The sequence below is a fragment of the Grampus griseus genome, assembly GCF_964374135.1.
Source record: "Grampus griseus genome assembly, chromosome: 10".
NCBI lineage: Eukaryota > Metazoa > Chordata > Mammalia > Artiodactyla > Delphinidae > Grampus > Grampus griseus.
Window position 1 is genome coordinate 39,154,096 of NC_139004.1, and position 15,023 is coordinate 39,169,118.

The following is a 15,023-nucleotide window of genomic DNA, read 5'->3' on the forward strand; positions in this document are numbered from 1 at the left end:
AAATAACAAGTCTTAGGATGTGGAGAAATTGGATACCTGTATGCTGTTGATGTGAAAGTAAAACGGTTCAGTCGCTATGGAAATAGTTTGGTGGTTCTTGAAAGTTAAACAGAATTATGTTTGATCCTGCAATTCCACTCCTGGATATATATGGAAAACAATTGAAAACAGGTATTCAAATATTTGTATACAGTGTTCAACACTATTCATGATAGCCAAAGGTAGAAACAACCAAATGTCCATCAATAAATGAATAGATAAAACAATTGTAATATATGCATAAAATGGACTGTTATTAGCCATAAAAAGGAATGAAGTACTGATACATGCTACATTGTGGATGAACCTCAGAAACATGCTGAGTAAATGAAGCCAGACCCTTTGATCACATGTTGTATGATTCCATTTATATGAAATATGCAAAATAGGCAAATCCATAGGTGCAGAAAACAGATTGATGGTTACCAGGGGCTGGAGGTCTGGGGTCTGGAATGAGGAGTAACTAACTGTTTAATGGTTATGAGGTTTTATTTTGGGGTGACAAGAGTGTTTTGGAGCTAGAGGTGGTGGTTTCACAGCATTGTAAATGTACTAAATTCCACCTAATTATTCACTTTAAAATGGTTAATTTTGTTATATGTACTTCACCTCAATTTTTTTAAAAAGCTATTTTTGTAAAAGCAATTTTTTTAAGACTGTAGTAACTTTTTAAAAGTATTCTCTTAAAAATTTTCCTTTTAGAGTGGTCTGTTTTAAATAGCAGTTTATAATTCATTATAATTTCATGGGTAAAAAGGCTTTGTTTTCTGCATACTTCATTGGGTGGGTGTTGTGAGGCCATTTCATTCTCTAAATGCTTTGAAGTATAATTGAGAGACGAATTTAGCATCAAATTGTTAAAGTTTTAGAGGCACTGCAAAAATATGTTCAGAAATGATGCTTTTCCAGAGTAGGGTAGAGTAATTATTTGTTTTGTTTTGTTTTGTTTTTGCCGTACGCGGGCCTCTCACTGTTGTGGCCTCTCCCTTTGCGGAGCACAGGCTCCGGATGCGCAGGCTCAGCGGCCATGGCTCACGGGCCCAGCCGCTCAGCGGCATGTGGGATCTTCCCGGACCGGGGCACGAACCGGTGTCCCCTGCATCGGCAGGCGGACTCTCAACCAATGCGCTACCAGGGAAGCCCAGGGTAGAGTAATTATTGACTTGGCCTTTTGGTGGTTGAAAAAAAAGACTGTCAAGGTTAATTTATTTATTTATTTATTTTTTATTTTTTTTGCGGTATGTGGGCCTCTCACTGTTGTGGCCTCTCCCGTTGCGGAGCCCAGGCTCCGGATGCGCAGGCTCAGCAGCCATGGCTCCCGGGCCCAGCCTCTCCGCGGCATGTGGAATCTTCCTGGACCAGAGCACGAACCCGTGTCCCCTGCATCGGCAGGTGGACTCTCAACCACTGCGCCACCAGGGAAGCCCTAATTTATAATTTTGATATTCTTTACTTTAAGAAAAAGATTTGAGAGAGCTTGCATTAAAAATATATGAAACAGGGACTTCCCCGGCAGTCCAGCGGTTAAGACTCCGCGCTTTCACTGCAGAGGGCGTGGGTTTGATCCCTGGTTGGGGAACTAAGATCCTGCATGCCATGTGGTGTGGCCAAAAAAATTTAAAAAATAATAAATAAAAAATATATGAAACAGATCAGCTAAAAATTAAGAAAGATCTGTGGAAGAGATGTTCCAAGAATGAACAGTTGTCTGCTAAATCTAGTTCTCCCATGCATTAGCTAAAAAGAAAGAAGAAAAGATGACAGGAGTAATGGCTTTTTAATGTCTGATAAAAGAACACATACAAGTTAATATAGAAATAGACTTTTCCTGACATTACATTTTAAGATGCATTATAGAGCAAATTATCATATGTAGGGAATTTGAACATATGATAATGCCTTTAAATGTGGTTTGTACCACAATGAGGTATCACCTCACACCAGTCAGAATGGCCATCATCAAAAAATCTACAAACAATAAATGCTGGAGAGGGTGTGGAGGAAAGGGAACCCTCCTGCACTGTTGGTGGGAATGTAAATTGATACAGCCACTATGGAGAACAGTATGGACGTTCCTTAAAAAACTAAAAATAGAGCTACCATATGACCCAGCAATCCCACTACTGGGCGTATACCCTGAGAAAACCATAATTCAAAAAGAATCATGTACCACAGTGTTCACTGCAGCACTATTTACAATAGCCAGGACATGGAAGCAACCCAAATGTCTATCAACAGATGAATGGATAAAGAAGATGTGGTACCTATATACAATGGAATATTACTCGGCCATAAAATGGAATGAAATTGAGTTATTTGTAGTGAGGTGGTTGGACCCAGAGTCTGTCATACCAAGTGAAGTAAGTCAGGAAGAGAAAAACAAATACCATATGCTAACGCATATATATGGAATTATAAAAAGCGGTACTGATGAACCTAGTAGCAGGGCAGGAATAAAGACGCAGATGTAGAGAATGGACTTGAGGGCACGGGGTTGGGGGGCGGTGGGGAGAAGAAGCTGGGACGAAGTGAGAGAGAGCACTGACATATATACACTACCAAATGTAAAATGGATGGCTAGTGGGAAGCTGCTGCATAGCACAGGGAGATCAGCTCCGTGTTTTGTGACAACCTAGAGGGATGGGATAGGGAGGGTGGGAGGGAGGGGATATGGGGATATATGTATACATATAGCTGATTCACTTTGTTATACAGCAGAAACTAACACAACGTTGTAAAGCATTTATACTCCAATAAAGATGTGAAAAAAAAATGTGGTTCGTAGAAGATTCAGAATTGTTCTTCATTTGGTCATTTATAATGTTTAATGAGCTCTTAAGTTAAATTTACTTTTGAATAGGCAGTACATTTACATGGTTCAAAATTTAAAAGGCACAAGTGGGATACAGTGAAAATTCTCCCTTCCATACTATTCCCCCAGTTACCCAGTTTCTTTCCACATAAGACAACCTGTGTTATCAGTTTCTTGTGACTCTTACAGTAGTTGTTTAATTATATAAGATTTATTTAGGGCTTTCCTGGTGGCGCAGTGGTTGAGCGTCCGCCTGCCGATGCAGGGGACACGGGTTTGTGCCCCGGTCTGGGAAGATCCCACATGCCGAGGAGCGGCTGGGCCCGTGAGCCATGGCCGCTGAGCCTATGCGACCGGAGCCTGTGCTCCGCAACGGGAGAGGCCACAACAGTGAGAGGCCTGCGCACTGCAAAAAAAAAGATTTATTAATACTCATTTTCTATGGATTTGGAGTAATTAAAACATCTTGGGTCTGTAATAAACCCCCTCTTCCTACATTTACTTCTGTCTATTCTGAGTCTTAGAGCACTGGATTGTCTTCAAGTAAAGAACTCTTAGCCAAGAATTCTCAATCTTAATGCAGTTGCTACCTAGTTTTCTTCTGTGATTTCTAGTGATACTCCCCCATCTTCCTTTTTATGTTGTTGTTCTTATTTTATTTACTTAGTTTTTTATAGATCTTTATTGGAGTATAATTGCTTCACAATACCGTGTTAGTTTCTGTTGTACAACAAAGTGAATCAGCCATATGCATACATATATCCCCATGTCCCCTCCTTTTTGAGCCTCCCGCATCTTCCTAAATAGAGTAAATAAAGTGTAATTTGAGGTAAAATGAAAGTTTGACAGTTAAATTTAGTTCAGTTAGGAACACAAAAATTTGTGAAATATAGTACTTGAAATTACATAAAACTGTTTTCCTTTTTAAAACTATCTTTCTATCTTAACTCTTGTATAGTTAAATGTTTGTTTTGTTCCTGGCGCACATGTATATCTGGCCCAGTTTTTGTTCTTATTTTTTGTAAGAACGATAAGCTGGAGTTCACACACATGTGGTCAGAATTGCAAAAGAACAGTTGTTTATGACCTGCCTGCCCCTGCTTATTGCTCTTGTGGCCCCACCATAAGCCCTGCCTTTCCTGTACATCTGGTTGTGTCTATCTATATCTGATCAATATAGTTTAGCTGGGCAAACTATAGCCATGAAATAAACCGTCATGGTTTAGAATACACTGGTGTAAAGTAAAAATTTCTTTTTTGCTTTTAAAAATAATTTCTCTTAGTCCTGTGATTGTGCTTATGTATGGAATTAAGATTATTTTAATAGTAACCTGTAAAAATTTGTTATGACTTCTTTTAAATAATAAGCAATAGGATAGAGTTATATCAGTAACAAAAAACAGTAAACTTAAGAAATGGGCGAGATCTGTGCAAAGGAAACTTTAAAAATGTTATTGAGAGGACTTGAACATAAAGGTAGTTTATGGATGTCAGGAATGCTGTTCCTGTGGCATTGTTTTAATGACCTGAAGAAACTTGAGCATTCTGAATATTTCATTCACTCCGTTTGGCTTTCAGAAATTTCCTAGGGAATAATGCTTGGCATTCTTCTTGCTCAATTATAAAAGTCCGAAATGCTTGTTCTAAAATATTCAAGCTATACACAAGGTTTTAAAGTGAAATGCCTCCTCCTCCTCAGTGCCACCAATTGCACTGTACAGAGGCAACCACTGTTTCTTGGGTGAATGCTTTCAAATGGACGTTTAAATTGAGATTTTAGAAGTTCCCATAATATACGGAAAGTGTAGGAAACTTAAGTTTTCCTGTAGTATCTCAAACTGTTTTTTCCTTTCCCACCTGCTTCTCTCCTGTATTTCTCTCTCTTGAGAAATGGATATCTCTGTCCACCTACTGACCCCAGTTAGAAGCCATAGCCTCTGCATCCCTTTCACGGCGCCCTAATTTCTGTTTAATTACCAGTTCCTATCATTGCTGTCTCCTAAATATGACTTGAATCCACTTGCTGCTCGCCTTCTCCAGGGACGCGGATTACATCCAGCTCCCTTATCCTCTCTAACTGAACTCTGTCCTACCTCCCACCCATCACTCATTCAGCCTCCAGATTCAAGCTTCTGAAACACAGGTGAGATAGCCTTCTTCCTCCTCAGAAACCAAGGAGGATTCCCAGTTGCCTTCAGTTGCCATAACTCTTTGATGTACTTATATGAACTTTTTATACTGGTCTCAGTTAATTTATCAGCTCCTCTGTTGCCCTCTTCTTCCTTCCCATCATGTACCCTTCACCATATCAAACTACTTGAATTTCTCAGCATTCTCTGGATATAATATACTGTTTCCTGCATCTGTGGCTTTGTGTTTGCAGTGCCTCTTGCCTGAACACCTCTCCTTTCTGGGCTCAGTAAATTTCTCCTCTAGGCCCAACTCAAATGTTCCCTCTTGAGAGGTATTCTGGGACCCTCTCAGAATCTTCTTTCCTTCATAATAGTCCTTATCAACATGATGTTGTGGCTGCTTGGGCCCTTCATTAGATCAAGGGTTGGCAAACTTTTTCCATAAAGGATTAGATAGTAAATATTTTTGATCTCTGTGAGGACTACTCAGCTTTGCCATTGTAGCTTGAAAGTAGCCGTAGACTGTTGGTAAATGAATGAGCATGGCTGTGTTTTAATAAACTTTATCTATGGACACTGAAACTTGAATTTCATATCAGGTCACATGTCACAATATTCTTCTTATGATTTTTTTCAACCTTTTGAAAATGTAAAAACCATTCTTAAGTCATGGGCCATACAGAAACAGGTGGTAGGCTAGATTTGACCCAGGGGCCATAGTTTGCATTAGGGGGTGGGCCGTTCAAGGGTAGGCTTTGTATATTTTTGTACATCACCCCCACCCCAACCCCCCATGCCTCAATTCATTTCTAAGCAAGTAATGACTGAATAGCATTTTTTTGTGGAATAAATGCTTAAGTAAAGAATCACTTGAGATATGTAGTTTCTTTTTTTTTCCAATATTTTTTAACTTGAAGTATAGTTGATTTACAATGTTGTGCCAGTCTCTGCTGTGCAGCAAAGTTACTCAGTTATACACATATATATATTCTTTTTTTATGTAGTTTCTAAACAAATGTGAAGATTAATGGAACTTCACATTGAGAATTACTAGTCATTTTTTATATTTATTAATAAACATTTTCAGAAAAGAAAGTGTTAAAAAGTTGCATAATATAGAGGAGCTCGTAGTGCCTCTCTATGTAGAAGACAGCTCTGGCCAGGAAAGATATAATAAGTAAGCAAATAGTCTCTGTTCACAGAAGAGAATAGTGGAAAGTGCTCCAAATTCTTGATTTGAATCAGAGATTAGATTAAAATACCTTCTCCATCCTTTCCTTGTACCTGGCCCGGAGAAAATCATGTCATGGCTTTTACCCAGTGGTGGCTAAGTTTTCAGAAGGTTTTTCATATGCTGCTAGCTACATCATGGATGTAACAGGCTCTCAGTCGTCTGGCTGTCAGTCAGGCCTATAGCCTGCGGTTTGAATCCTGGCTCAGTGCTATCCTTTCTATGTCCTTCACCACATCACCAAATCATCTAAGGCTTGGTTTCCTCATCAGTATAATGGCAAGAATTACATAATGCCTGGTTTGTATGATTGTTTGAAAATTAGGGATAGTATATTAAAAACACATGTAAAACGGCAGCACCTAGCACAAAGTAGGCACTGAATAAATACTACCTGCTGTTGTTTTTGTTTGTTTCCCCCAGTATTAGTCTTTTTTTTGTTGTTGTCTTTTTTTTTTTTTTGTCTTTTTTTTCATTATTTACAAGAGTTGTGGGAGGGAGTTAAGGTTTACAGGAACAACTCAATCATTCCAGTAAGTTATGTTCAGACAGTGTGATCCAGCAACTTTAAGTCTTTGTTTTTATTTTTATATAACCTGCAAATACAGCCAAGTTTACTGGGTTTCTTTTCTTTTTCAAGATTTTTTTTTGATATGGACCATTTTTAAAGTCTTTATTGAATTTATTATAATATTGCTTCTGTTTCATGTTTTGGTTTTTTGGCCGTGAGGCATGTGGAATCTTAGCTCCCCGACCAGGGATTGAACCCTCACCCCCTGCACTGGAAGGTGAAGTCCTAACCACTGGACTGCCAGGGAAGTCCCTTTACTGGGTTTCTTTAGTCGTCTTTTTAGAAATTAAAAAAGTCATTGAATACCAGGTAATATAAAGTGCTGTGTGTGGTTATCTTAACATTTGGACGTTCATTTGGAAAGACAGGGCAGGACACTCAATCACATAGACCTCTAGCAGTTTACGCCATACCCTGGGATATCTGTTCTTAAAATACCTTGTTCCTCCCAAAGTGAAAACTGTGCAGAATATCTGGTCATATCACAGTCTGTGTACTAGGCAGAGAATTTCCTCTTTTGTTAAATAAACAACCTGATTAGCTAGATAAAATGAAGGGATTTTGTAAACTGTTTATGTCTACTTGTTCCTCCTTTTTAGCAGTATTCTGAGCTCCTGTGTAGGGAAAAAAAATAGCTAAAGGGTAAAATGGCTTTAAAACTCTAAGAACTGAAACTGCTATTGGTTGGCCCTGTGATAATTTATTGATTTAATTTGAACAAGTTATTTCACCTCATACTCAGCATTATTCATCTTTTAGACATTTTATAGGGTCCTTGTGTCCAAGAACTTGTGGCAGCTGTTCTTTAAAACATTCTGTAAAAAATGGTAAATTTGGGGAATTCCCTGGCAGTCCAGTGGTTAGGACTCCACGCTTCCACTGCAAGGGACACGGGTTCGATCCCTGGTTGGAGAGCTAAGATCCCACGAGCCAGAGAACGCAGCCAAAAAAAAAGGTAAATTTATCTGGAATCCAAACAAGTGCAGATAATTATTCACTATTATGGATCTGTTTTTTTAAAGTAATTAATTAATTAATTAATTTTTTGGCTGTGTTGGGTCTTCATTGCTGAGCGTGGGCTTTCTCTAGTTGCGGCAAGCGCGGGCTACTCTTCGTTGCAGTGCGTGAGCTTCTCTTGTTGTGGAGCACGGGCTCTAGGCACGCGGGCTCAGTAGTTGCGGTGCACGGGCTCAGTTGCTCCGCAACATGTAGGATCTTCCCGGACCAGGGCTCGAACCCGTGGCCCCTGCATTGGCAGGAGGATTCTTAACCACTGAGCCACCAGGGAAGTCTTCTTGTTTTTAAGAAGGGACACATAAACGGTTAGAATGGACTTAACTGTAAAAGCAGTTTGCAGAGCATGTCACAGATCTGATAGGGTGCAGCCCTTGTGCCATCTGGGCTACCAGCAGAGCTATCTGGCAGTAATGGCATTGTTAAGGGGCTGTCGAATGCCAGGGGCATTGCGTTGTTGGAAATGAGATTATGTTAGGTGCGTTACTGCCTGCAGTTTTCTGGAAATTAGTAATGTGTCTAAGATATATAGCTTGCTAATCAGGATTTTCCATGTTGTAGATTATCACCATAGATAATTGATTTTTTAAGAAAAATATTTCCAGAACTTTAACTTGGAATACCTAGAATATATCTACCCCTACTATTCTGTTGGCAGTTGAGATTGGAAACTTGCTGGACACCACGGGGAGTGGAGGGTAAGTAGGGGGAATGGAGATAACTCCTCCAGCTAGAGCTTTGCAAATGCACATTTTCTCCCTTGTGTTTGTCTCTTCCCCTCTTTTTAGTGCCTGTCCAACATTTATATGATTATCTACTAGAAATATCCGTTAGACATCTTATTGAACTCTCAAATTCATATGTTCGGAGGACAGCTTCCCTGTGGTTCCTTCCTCCCCCCACCCTTCCACATTCTCCTTGGAGGGCAGCTTCACCATTGACCTGGCCTACATCCTGTCAGTCACCTGGTCCTGTGGACTTTTCCCTTCTGTATATCTGGAAATCTGTCCCTTCCTTCCAACTCCCACTTTTGTCCTCGTTCTTTCTCTGAATCAACTGCAGAAATGTATTTCTGCAGGTCTGCCCATATCCATCCCAAGTCAGAGTGACCTTTCTAAAACCCAAATTGGGTTATGTCATTTCTTCTGACAACCTCAGTGACTTACCCATTGCCTTCAGGTTTCGATCCAAACTCTTTATAATTGGACCTCTGCCTTTTTGTTCAGCTTCCCTCATTAACCTTGTCTATTTGCTCTCTGCATTCCTTTTTTAAAATAGTTTGTTCCCTCAGTCAATGGTCCATTCTTTCATTTGCTCATCAAACATTTATTGGCCACCTATATGGGTCAGGCACTATGCTTAAGTATGAGGCAATCAACGGAACCAATCCTTAGACCTTTCACTGATCTTTCACACTCTTAATCAGGATCAACTAGGTTATATTGCCGTGACATTTATCCTGAAATCTCACTGTTTTAACACAACAGAGTTTTATTACTTGTGATGATGCTTATCAGTCATGGGTTTTCAGAGGCTCTGCTCCACACAGGAACTCTCTTCCATTAAAGGGGTTCAGGCTTGTAGCTACACCAGCTGGAACTCACAGTGTTCTTGGGCACTGTAACAGAGGAGGAAGGAGACTGGATGGGCTTCTCCCTGTCTCAGCCCAAAAGTGACACGTGTCCCTTCTGCTCATATTTCATTACGCAAAACTAGTCAAATGGTCCCACCTAACAGCAAGGGGAGGCTGGGTACCGTAGGCAAGAGCATGCAATATCTAGTGAGCATTGTGGTCTGTAGCACAGTCACTGAAATATAATTGGTCACCTGACTTATTGTCAATCTCATCCATTGAACTTTATTTATTGGCTGAGTTGGGTCTTCGTTGCTGCATGCAGGCTTTCTCTAGTTGCAGCGAGCAGGGGCTATTCTTTGTTGTGGTGCGCGGGCTTCTCATTGCAGTGGCTTCTCTTGGGGAGCACGGGCTCTAGGCACGCGGGCTTCAGTAGTTGCAGCATGCGGGCTCAGTAGTTGTGGCTCACGGGCTCTAGAGCGCAGCCTCAGTAGTTGTGGTGCTTGGGCTTAGTTGCTCCGCGGCATGTGGATCTTCCTGGACCAGGGATCGAACCCACGTCCCCTGCATTGGCAGGCAAATTCTTAACCACTGTGCCACCAGGGAAGTCCCTCATCCGTTGAACTTTAAGTTTCTCAAGAGCTGAGGCTCTATCTGCCGTTCTTTGTATCCTAAGCACAGGGTCATACAGTAGGCTTCTGATGATTTTTTTGTTGAATGAGTGTCCTTGAACTTGGATTCAACTCACGTCACTTCCTTTAAGAAACCTTCCCTTACCATCCCCCTACCACCCCCCCTGCCAACCTGGGTTAGGTGTCTCTTCCCATTGTCATTGTGATATCCTGTGCATACCTCAGCCATAGCACTCCTCACCCTGTATTAGTACTTTTTTTTTTTTTCCTCCTCTGTCCACTAGATAATCAGTTTCTCTAGGTCAGGGACTATGGCTTTCTTTTAGAAATTCATATTTCTAAAAGAAATATGAATTTTATATTCTTTTGAAAATTCGTATTAAACAATTTTAAAGCAATTTTTTAAAACCTAAAAAATAAAACATTGGGCTTCCCTAGTGGTGGGAAGTGGTGGAATCTGGGAAGATTCCACATGCCACAGAGCAGCTAAGCCTGTGCACCACAACTACTGAGCCTGCGCTCTAGAGCCCGTGAGCCACAACCACTGAGCCCACTGCCACAACTACTGAAGCCCGTGAGCCTAGAGCCTGTGCTCTGCAACAAGAGAAGCCACCGCAACGAGAAGCCCACGCACTGCAACGAAGAGTAGCCCCTGCTCGCTGCAACTAGAGAAAAGCCCATGCACAGCAACAAAGGCCCAACGCAGCCTAATTAATTAATTAAAAAATTACTGAGAATTCCCTGGCGGTCCAGTGGTTATGACTCGGTGCTTTCACTGCAGTGGCCTGGGTTCAATCCCTGGTCGGGGGACTAAGATCTGGCAAGCTGCGTGGTGCAGGCAAAAAAAAGAAAAAGAAAAAAGAAATAAAATATTACTGTTTTAGCTGAAGCCCTTTATGTAAATCTCCCCACATTTCTTTATTTTTTCACTACACCCTTGTCCCTAATCAATATAATGATTTTTCTGTGTCCATGAGGATATTAAGTTGTCCGAGGAGGACCACCTAATGTCATGAATCCAAGAGTTCATATATGGATGGGTGTGTTCTGTGGGTTCGTTTCTCCATCTCTGCAGGGATATCACCTATCTTGATGAAAAGAGCTTCACAAGAGGTCTGATACACTTGGTTGGCTAGTCCCCCAGTTTGATCTGCCTCAAAATTGCAGAGGTTCTAACCTCTGCATCTCCTGTTCCTGGCTCATTGTAATGCCTAATGAATATTTGTTGAATAAATGACAAAATTTTTTTTCTTAGTGTGTCATTTTCAGAATCTCTTAGGAGCTTTGCCATTTATTTCTTTTTAGATAATTTGTATTTAAAAATCAAGCTTCAGAATAAGAATTTACTGACCAGAACACCACTTACTGTTTTGTAAGGTAGGAGGGAGTAAACCCTCTGGCTAAAATAAAGAATATTTTGTTTTGGTTTTTGCAGTAAATTTTCAATGGGTTGTCAAGGAAACTTACTGAGGAGAAGAACTATTTGCTGGTAATAGTGTTTGCTTTGAAGTATGACTACAAAGTAATGCAGCTCTCTTCCTCCAGCTGCAGTGTTATATGTAGTCTTACCTCATATAGTCATGCTTTGAATGTACAAAGCAATAACACTGGCTAGATTTACTCATTAATATTGCACATTTACTGATATTTAGAAATTAAATTATACTCTGTGGTACAAGTTTGCTTTTCTTTGCTTTAGCTTTGAAATGTCCCTTTAAAGGTCTTTCATTTGGACTATAACCTAATTGGATGGCCCTAGTCAGGCTTTGAAGCAAATGCTTAGGTTTAGAATGGCTGGTAAACACTTTGCCAAGAAGTGGGAAATCTCTAGGAAGAAAGACTACATGTTGTTATTTATATAACAAATCAGTGAAGGATTAACCCATTTTTCTACTTTTTCTTCTTGAATCTCCCTTACAGATTAGATAGATATGACTTAAATGCCATTGTCTAGAGAGTCTTTGGAGGACTTTTTAAAAACTTTTTGGCTTGAATTAACAAAGATGGTTATATTTGGGTTTATTTTTCTTTTGATAAGGAATTTTTGAAAATGTAAAATTGGCCACAGTTATCGAGGAGAATGGGTATGGCAGTGATCCCCTTTTTCCTTTATGGAAATGATTTAATATAGTAAAACTAAGGGTAACCTGAGAGGCCACTCCTCTGGAGTGTAGACTCTGAAGAAGATAGTGATGACACTGACTACTTTAGCTTTTAAAAAATTACTGTGATCTTAAAACTAGTTTTATTTTATTGAGCTGAAGTTCACATAACATTAACCATTTTAAAGTAAGTCCGTGGCATTTAGCAACCACCACTTATGTCTAGTTTCAAAACACTTTTCATCATTCCAAAATAAAACCTGTATCCATTAAGCAGTTACTCCCTATTCTTCCCTTCCTCCAGTCCCTGGCAACCACCAATCTTCTTTCTGTCTCTATGGATTTACCTATTCTGCATATTTTATATAAGTGGAATTATACAACATGTGACTTTTTGAGTCTGGCTTTCACTTACCGTAATGTTCTCAAGCGTAACATTTATGTTCCTTTTTATGGCTGAAAACTAATCCTTGTATGTATATGCCATGTTTTGTTTATCCATTCATCCATTGTTGGACATTTGAATTATTTCTGCTTTTTAGTTATTGTGAATAATACTTCTAGGAGCATTTGTGTCCAAGTGTTAGGGTACCCGTTTTCAATTCTTTGGGGTATGGCGTATACCTGGGAGTGGAATTGCTAGATCATATGGTAATTTTATGTTTAACTTTTTGAGGAACAGCCTAACTTCCACAGTGCCTAAACTATTTTACATTCCTACCAGCAGTGTATGAAGGTTCCTGTTTCTCTACATTCTTGTCAGTACTTATTATTTAAAAAATTGTAACCATTCTAGTGGGTGTTAAGTGGTATCTCGTGGTGGTTTTACTTTGTACTTCTCTAGTGACTAATGGTGTTGATCATCTTTTCACGTGCCTGTTGGCTATTTGTATATCTTGTTTGGAGAAATGCTGTTTGTCATTTTGTCCTTGAGCTGTATGAGTTCTTTATATATTTTGGATACTGGACCCTTATCAGATGATTTGCAAATATTTTCTCCCATTCTGTAGGTTGTCTTTTCACATCCTTGATAATGCCCTTCGATGCACAGAAGATTTTAATTTTGATGAAGTCTAATTTATCAAAAATTTTTTGGTTTTGTTTCTCAGGCTTTTGTTGTCATGTCTAAGAATTTGGCCTATGTTACCAAATCCAGGGTCATTAAGATTTACCCCTGTTTATAGTTTTAGCTCTTACGTTTAGGTTGTTGGTCCACTATGAGTTAATTTTTGTATATGGCATGAAGTAGGAGTCCAACAAAGACTCTTATTTAAAAGCATAATTTCATGAAACCTCCACATTGTACTTTTTAAAAATTAATTATTTGGCCGCACCCTGTGGCTTGCGGGCTCTTAGTTCCTCAGCCAGGGATTGAACCCAGGCCATTGCAGTGAAAGTGCCGAGTCCTAACCACTGGACCGCCAGGGAATTCCCTCACATGGTACTTTTAATATCCCTTGATTAAATATATATACACACCAACCTAAAACTACTGTGGATTTTATATTATTTTAAGCTATTCCATGTTCTATTAATCAAAGCAGAGTTTATATATATTTTTTAAAAATAGTGCTTGTAAGTTTAAGACATTATTTTCTCAGTCCATGGGCTATATATTGGTGACTGTATATGGATTCATGGATTTCCTTCTTATATCTTTTTTTTTTTTTCGGTACGCGGGCCTCTCACTGTTGTGGCCTCTCCTGTTGCGGAGCACAGGCTCCGGACGCGCAGGCTCAGCGGCCATGGCTCACGGGCACAGCCGCTCCGCGGCGTGTGGGATCCTCCCAGACCGGGGCACGAACCCGTGTCCCCTGCATCGGCAGGCGGACTCTCAACCACTGCGCCACCAGGATGGCCCACCTTCTTATATGTTGTGGTCCCCTCTAAGTCTGCAGATCATAGATTTTGTAGAAGAGCATCAGGAGAATCTATCATGGCAAGAAGAAAAGGGATTAAAGATGAAGAAAAAGGTAGAATTTCCAAGGGCTCATAGTTGCAGAGACCTTAAGTGGGAGAGAGAATACTGGAAGGTAGGTAACTGGAAGTTAGTGGTGGGATCTGTGAGTGCCAGAGAGGAAGGAGTGATTTCTTTCAGGCAACAAAGATGACTGCAGAGTAGAAGTTAAGTGCTGGGGAGTGGAGGGGTGGGTGGGGAATACGGTTTGGAATAGGGCCTGAAGCCCAAAAGACATCATCAGAAAGTGATTGTTTTGGGAGCAATTGAGGATTCCTTTAGTTTTGGAAATAATGCCAACCCAATGCTACCTCCGAATTAGGAGTAAAGCTAACTTTAGTTAACATCTGTCCTAGGGAGGGTTAAGGAAAAGAAACTAAGGAAATTCTAGATTTTATTTCAACCATGACTCCAGTACTGGTTAAGTTTGAATTAGTAACCTATATTCTGTATCAATATTTTGTGTTTGTTTGGTTTCTTTTCATTTCTTTTTTTAAAATTAATTTTATTGTAGTATAGTTGCTTTACAATGTTGTGTTAATTTCTGCTGTACAGCAAAGTGACTCAGTTATATATATATTCTTTTTCATATTCTTTTTCATTATGGTTTATCACATGATATTGAATATGGTTCTCTGTGCTATACAGTAGGACCTTGTTGTTTATCCATCCTGTATATACTAGTTTTCATCTGCTAGTCCCAAACTCCCAATCCTTCCCTCTGCCACTGCTCCCCCCCACCCTGCCCTTGGCAACCACAAGTCTGTCCTCTGTGTCTGTGAGTCTGTTTCTGTTTCATAGATATGTTCAGTTGTGTCATATTTTAGATTCCACATATAGGTGATATCATACGGTATTTGTCTTTCTTTCTGACTTACTTCGCTAAGTATGATAATCTCTAGGTCCATCCATGTTGCTGCAAATAGCATTATTTCATTCTTTTTTATGGCTGAGTAGTAT

General features: G+C 39.9%; 1 protein-coding gene across 1 annotated transcript in view; it reads left to right on the forward strand.

Annotated features, from left to right (window-relative positions):
- Positions 1-15,023, forward strand: part of NUDT3 (nudix hydrolase 3) — a 108,163-nt gene that overhangs the window by 40,630 nt on the left and 52,510 nt on the right. The window lies entirely within an intron of this gene.